We start from the raw sequence: 7,606 nt of genomic DNA, 5'->3' as shown, positions 1-7,606 counted from the left end.
GACTCAGTAATCCCAGTCCTCCATATGTATCCAAAAGAAATTAAGGCAGGAATGCAAACAAACCTGTACATCAATGTTCTTTGCAGCTTTTCACATTAGCAAAAAGGAGAAAAGAACCTAAATGCCCATCAACAGATGAATGGATAAACAAAATGTGGTATATACACACAATGGAATACTACTCAGCCGTAAAGATAAAGTCCTGTGACACTAATGAACCTTGAAAACATTATGCTGAGTGAAATAAGTCAGTTGCGAAAGGACAAATGCTTTATGATCTCACTGACATGAAATAAACTAATATATAGAAATCAAGGATCATTAGTGGTCATAAGCAAGGTGTGAGAGGGAGGGCAAAAAGGGGAGGTTTTGATGGGTGGGCATTGCATGTATGTTAATGGTGGTGGAATGATTTTGAAAAGAATAGCAAGAATGATTGTATAACTTGAAGAATATAAACAATGTCATTGAATTGTGCATGCAGAAATTGTTAAGATGGTATGTTTTGTTATACATATTTTCTCCATAATTAAAAAAAAAAAGGATTGCAATAAAAGGAGTCCTGGTGGTACAGTGGTTAAGTTCTTGGCTGCTAAGCAAAAGGTCGGTGATTCTAACCCACCAGCTGCTCCGCAGGAGAAAGATGTGGCAATATGCTTCCATAAATACTTACGACATGGGAAACGCTATGGGGCAGTCCTACTCTGTCATATAGGGTCCCTATGAGTCTGAATGGACTCAGTGGCAAAAAGCTTGGTTTGTTTTATTTTTTTATGGATTACAATGATTCGATCTGCACCCAGTCATGGAGAGAGCCCAGGACTGAGCAACGTTTGTTTCTGTTGTGCATGGGGCTCCCATGAGTAGGGGTCTGACTCAATAGTAGGCAACAACAACAACAATGGTATTAGGAATCTCAGTGGATCCATAGTTAATGAAGTACAAACACTTCACTCTCTGTAGCCACGTCCCTACAACCACCCATCTTCCAAGCTGGATGTGAGACTCATTGTCAAAGCTAAGAAAATGGGACCAAGCCAAGCTACTTCAGATTCTCTGTCTCAGGAAATGGAAATTGAATCTTAAACTTTGAGAATGACTTTGATAATACTATCTCCATGGTCTGTTTTGATAACTATTTGAATAATTCAGTAAGTATTTCCTGGATCCTACTGTATGGCAGTGGGTTTTTTTTTTTTTTTTTCACTGTATGTTAGGCACTATGATATGTGATGAAAAAATCTGATTTCATCTTTTGACAGTTGGCATGAAATGTACACAAGTGCAGAAAAGGTCCCTATCTTAATGGAGTTTATATTCCAGAAAGAACCACTCATAAGTTAAAAAGTGATTATGACCATATGATAGTTTTGAAGAACAAGTTGTAGGTGCTATAAGGGAAGCAAGACTTAACCTAGTGTGGGTGATCAGGCAAGGTGCCCTGGGGGAAGGGCAATAAATCAACTTGAAGGTTGAGAGGCTAGCAATAGAAGAGAGTGGTGGAGGTGGGAGGGTCAGTGGAAAGGGGACTATTTCGAACAGGAGAACAGTGAGTGTGCTCATTTGAGAAACTTAAATAAGGTTATTACTTTTAAAACAATGACTGCAAGAGGTAAGGCTAGGGTTGAACTCTGTAGCTTCTGATTGAGACTGTAGTCTGGGACACACTGAAACCTGAGAAGATCCTTGCAATATGAAATTGGTTGAGTCACAAATTCATACTCCTATTTTACCCCCAGTGCTAGGAGAGAAATACAACAGCTAGAAATTGAATGAATGAGGGCATTGTATTGACTCCATCGAGGCTGCTATATTTCATGTTGCTATCCTGGCTGCCAACTTGAAAATGTTATGCATTCAAAGGTAATGCATTTGAAATTGCTCTTCTTGCATTTGAAATTGTTCATGGAACTAGAAAAAGAGGTACAAGTCAAGCTAAGACTACCCAGGGAAGTTAGACATTTGCCACTGCTTCTGCCTCTAGACTGGTACTACCATCCAGGTTGCCTTCATTTTTCAACACGGATTTAATGAATGCTTGCCATGTGCCAGACCTTGTACTCAGAGCTAAGTTGACTAAGGTTTTTTTTTTTTGTAGTTGAGTAGAATCTGATATTTTCCCAGAAAGAAAAGTTGGGTCTGTCATAGATTGTGCTGGAGAAGTCTTAAGCCACTAAGATTCTTCCCTTTCCCTTCTGTATGTACAAGTGTTGTTAATATTTAGGAGGGCTTTGAATTCTAGATCCTTGGTTAATTGTTAAGAAGCTCAGAAGCAAACTCTACCATCATAAAACCTGTTAAGAGATAAATCAAAGTTCCCACTAAAAATCGAACAAATAATTCCTCTATGTGTGGGCATCACAGATGGAGAGCTGATATGACCTGGATGATAAATGACCATGAGCTCTCTGGGCATGTGCCACCCTCTAGCTAGGATATCACAGGAGCCCTGTTAAGAAATACACTTTGAGTTGAGCTAGCCATGAAACCTTGCACTTCCTCTAGTCTGTGATATTGCCACAGTTTCATCTTTGGTCTTGCACTCTGACAGATTCCTTTGAGAAAATGAAGTAGTAGAATCAAATGCACACTCTACAAATAGCTGGAGACATACTTGAAATAACCACATTTGTAGCTAAATTGGTGCAATTGCAGGTTTAAAATCAGAGAGTGCTTCTTTTTTTCATTCCTTCTTCTCCTTCCCTTCCCTTCCCTTCCTTTCCTTCTCCTCCCTTCCCCTCCCCTCCCTTCCATTCCCTTCCCTTTCCTCTGTTTGAAAAGTTTTTCTCCCCGCTTGCTGCTGAAAGAGATGCTATAAAATTTAGGGAGTTGTGAGGAGGGTGGACTCTGTAGTCAGAAAGACCTGTTTTCAAATCTTGCCTCTTCTAGCTGAGACTACTATGACCGCTGCAGGTGTTACTTAAGCTGTCTAAACCTTGGGTTCCTCTGCTTTATAACAGATATGGAGACTGTCTGTAACTTAAAGGGTTGTTTTCAGTCAAGTTATTTAATTAATGTAATGTTCTTATCCCAAGTGTCCAGCGTGTAGTAAATGTTTAATGAGTATCAGTTTCGATATTGTTATTGCTATTATCTATCCTGAAGCAGGATTGTTTTGTCATTAAGAGTCTGGTCTCTGGCTGCCATGAACTAGCTCTGTGGCCTGAGAGAGTACATTTAAACTCTCTGTGATTTGGTTCTTTTCCCTAGGATATCCAGACATTAAGGGTGAGCTCTAGGGGCAGAATCGTTAGGAATTTAGCAGCTAACCATAAAGGTCAGCTGTTCAAATCCACTAGCCACTCCTTGGAAACCCTATGGGGCAGTTCTACTCTGTCCTATAGGATTGCTGTGAGTTGGAATTTACTCAATGGTAAAGGGTTTGGCTTTTATTATTATCATTATCATTATTGGAGGTCGCTGGGTGACCCAAATGTAAAGGCTGGCTGTTCGAACCCACCCATCAGTGCCATGGAAGAAAGGCCTGGCAATCAGCTTCTGTAAGAATTACACCAAAGAATACCCTACTCTGTAGCTCTGTAATGAGTCAGAATTGACTTGATGGCAATGAGTTTTATTGCAATAAACCATTATTATAATATTATTAGTATTATTGTTATTTTTCAAGGTTCAACATAAATGTCACCTTATTTTTTAAGCCTTCCCTCACTCCCCAGAAATGCTCTCCTTGCCTAGAAGGTTGTGTTAATTATGTATATGCAATTACAACATACATTCTTTACTAGAAAGATTTAAGTTATCGGCGCTTGGACATTCCTGATGATAATCAAAGTACGTGACACACAATAAACACCAATGCAACTTTGCCAAAAGAAAGATAGAATAAATACATTCATAGGGAAGTGATATGATACTCATTTTATGTGACTGTAGAAAGCAATGGCCCTTTCAGTGGCTAGAACTTATGTGGATTCTGGGTTAACGTTGGAAAGAAGTTTTTCAACAATTAATGTTGCCTGAAATTGGAATAGTTTCCCTCTTGTGGTAGCAAGTTCCATGTCACTAGTTTATTCGGTTATTTAATTCTAAATAGACTTGCCCAAGTGACAAGCTAGTGGCTGGAAACTACCTGGGTTACCTGGGGCAGTGCATTTCCTTGCAGTGGGCCTCATTGCCCTCAAGCGTAAAATGAGGAGTTGGCATAGGTGTCCGCAGGAATTTTTTCATACCTTCTTTATTGCCATGGAGCCAATTTTTACTTGGTGGTCATGTTCTGGAACTCTTTCTAAGAAACCAAAAATTGCAGGTGAGTGAGTGGTGTTAACTTAATTCCAATATTATCTGCTTGGAGCTTGTTTTTATTTAGGACATATTTAGATAAAAGGAGAAAAAAATCACTCTAGCTCGCTTAGGCAAAGGGAGGTTTATTGTAAGGACATAACAGGCAATCTCATCAGTATTCAATGATAAGGAAGAAGAGACTTGGACCTGAAAAATCAGATGCCAAAGCTATGTGATCCATCTCTCCTGATGGGCAGCTCCATATTGCATCTCCTTTTCTGTCCCCCTATATATGTTTAATTGTCTTCCTCTGTTTGATAGCTGACCTCTGCTTCTCTGTTAGTGTGCTCATAATCAAGTACTTTGTTATTCTGGCTTTAAATGGTCATTTCATTAAAGAGACCAAAATGAATAAACAAAATCCTAGGCTGTAGCCAAGGAGACTTCTTAGCTCAGCGGTTTGAGATGGGGAACTTGATCTTCCTATAATAAGCCTCAGATGTGTGGGTCTGCTCCTCCACCAAGTAGTTGTGGTTATAAGGAATATCTGTAAGACAAATAAGTTGATGAGTAGTCACAGAGAGGTTCTAAAAATATGCAAAGGGTAACATAGGATAATATCGTTAAATGTTAAATTTCAAGGAACTCAAGTTTCAGGTAATGCATAATGGTCCAGTACAAAGAGCAGAATTTCTAAGATGCTAGCGTGATGTAACGATGGTGCAGGGCCGGGCACTGTTTCGTTCTGTTGTACCTAGTTTCACTATGAGTTGGAACCGACCTGATGGTACCTAACAAAAACAACAACAGCATGATGGGGTAGATCTTCAGAGTGCAAAAAGATGAGCCCCAGCAGGGCTGACAGGGTAGTTGGGAAACTGCCAGCAAGGCTCTACCTGAGGGCAAGTACAGGAGCCAGGAAGGTGCAGTTGGGTGTTTAAGTGGAGAACCAGACTTTGGACAAATGTGGCTCAGGAACAGGGGTGGATTAACCAGGAAGCACAGTACACATCAGCTTACAGTAAGCAAGGGCTGAATTGTGTTTACTTAAAACTAATTTGTAGTGCACAATTTCACGTGAGTTTCACCACATTTTTGATGTAGTCAGAAAGCAGACCTCAGAAAGTCATCAAGTCTTGAAAAACTGCTGGGAGAACAGAACACACAGAATCTGAGCAAAGACTCAAGATCAGGAGTGAGAGAGGTCTGAGGGAAGAATTAAGCAAGAGGTAAGAGGCTGCACATAGGGACATTCTCTGTAAAGTGGTATGGGCAGCATCTGCAACACAGGGGGTCCCTGTCAGAGTTCCTGGCCAGACACAGCTCTGCTGATGGTAAAGTGAGGATATGAGCATGCTCGTTGTCTATGATTCTGGTCACAAAAGTAAAGTTCAACCAATTTATTTATCTGTAACGGATATGAGACCATATTTATTTATTTGTGTGCTCTGATGACTTTTTTTCTTTTTTTTATTAAGGTAAAATTCGTACGGAATTCATCCTTTTTGATTAAAAGTTCTGCAACTTTTAGCAAAAGTATACAGTTGTGTAACTACTACCAAAATCAAAATGTACACCCAGAGCCCCCCAAATTCACCCGTGCCCCTTTGTAATCAATGTTTTCTCCTACTTCAGCCTCTGGTAAGCACTGATCTACATAGATTTGTCTCTTACATAATGTAATATAAACTGAATGATACAGCACGTCACTTTTTAATTTGGCTTCTTTCACTTAGTCTAATGCATTTGAGATTCATCTTTGTTGTTTAGTATATCACTAGTTTTTATTTGTTTATTTATTTTTAAGTTGATGAGTAGTGTGGTAGTTAATGGTACGTGTCAACATAGCCAGGCCAAGATTCTCAGTATTATGTAATTATCCTCCATTTTGTGACCTGATGTAATGTGTGGGAATGGCTACTAAGGTTGTGGTAAAATGGTACAATGAACATAAAGATGGATCAGTCTGAGTTTATTGATACGAGCCCACTAAGTACAAATCCTTCATTCAATGTTTCAGCTCAAGAAGTTCAAAAAGGATCTAATACTTTATTTAGACGATTCACTGAAGTATGGATTAAGCGGTGGCCTACATTAAATCAAGCTGAAGTGCCAGACCTGCATTGGTATATGATAGAAGAAGGTATCCAAAGGCTTAGAGAAATTAGCATGTCAGAGTGGATTTATCAGGTTAGTCCCACAGACCCACTCATGGAGCCAGAGCACACAACTTTTACCACAGCAGTGAGGGATAAATTTATGAAAAAAGCCCTCCAATATCCTTGAAGACTACTGTGATTGCTATTTCAAGTAAGTTACATTGGACAGTTGGAACTGCCCTAATTGAATTAAGACGCCTAACTACAATGTAGAGTCTTCATTGCAGAGGCGACCTTAATGACATAGATGGAGTCAAACTTTCAGGACCTTCACTTGCTGATGTGGTACCAGTCAAAACGAGAAGAATCAGCTGGAAACCTCCATTAATAACTGGAATGTGGAATGTGCAAAGTATGAATCTTGGAAAACTGGAAGTCGTCAAAAATGTGATAGAAGGCATAAATATTGATATCCTAGGTGGCAGTTCAAATCCGCCAGACACTTCTTGGAAACTCTATGGGGCAGTTCTACTCTGTTCTCTAAGGTCGCTATGAGTCAGTATCAACTCGAAGGCAGTGGGTTTAGGCATTAGTGAGCTGAAAGGGACTAGTACCGGCCATTTTGAATCAGACTATCATATTGTCTACTATACTGAGAATGACAGATTGAAGAGAAATGGCATTGCAGTCATTGTCTAAAACAACATTTCAAGATCCATTCCAAACTGCAGCACTGTCAGGGTTTGGATAATATCCACATTCTTACAAGGATGACCAGTTAATACAACTATTATTCAAATTTACACACCAACCACTAATGCCAAAGATGTGGAAATAGAAGATTTTTACCAACTTCTGCAGTCTGAAATTGATCAAACACGCAATCAAGATGCATCGATAATTACTGGTGATTGGAATGCGAAAGTTGGAAACAAAGAAGAATTAGTAGTTGGAAAATATGGCCTTGGTGATAGAAACAATGCCAGAGATCACATGATAGAGCTTTGCAAGGCCAAAGACTTATTCATTGCAAATATCTTTTTTCAACAAGATTAACGGCAATTATACTTGTGGACTTTACCAGACTGAAAACGCAGTAATCAAATCGACTATATCTGTGGAAAGAGACAATGGAAAAACTCAATATCCTCAGTCAGAACAAGGCCAAGGGCTGACTTTGGAATGGACCCTTAATTGGTCATATGCAATTTCAAGCTGAAACTGAAGAAAATTAAAACAAGTCTATAAGAACCAAAACACAATTT

The sequence above is a fragment of the Loxodonta africana genome, chromosome 8 (assembly GCF_030014295.1).
Source record: "Loxodonta africana isolate mLoxAfr1 chromosome 8, mLoxAfr1.hap2, whole genome shotgun sequence".
Classification (NCBI taxonomy): Eukaryota; Metazoa; Chordata; class Mammalia; order Proboscidea; family Elephantidae; genus Loxodonta; species Loxodonta africana.
The sequence above is the reverse complement of the archived record's forward strand: the minus strand, read 5'-3'. Positions refer to the sequence as shown.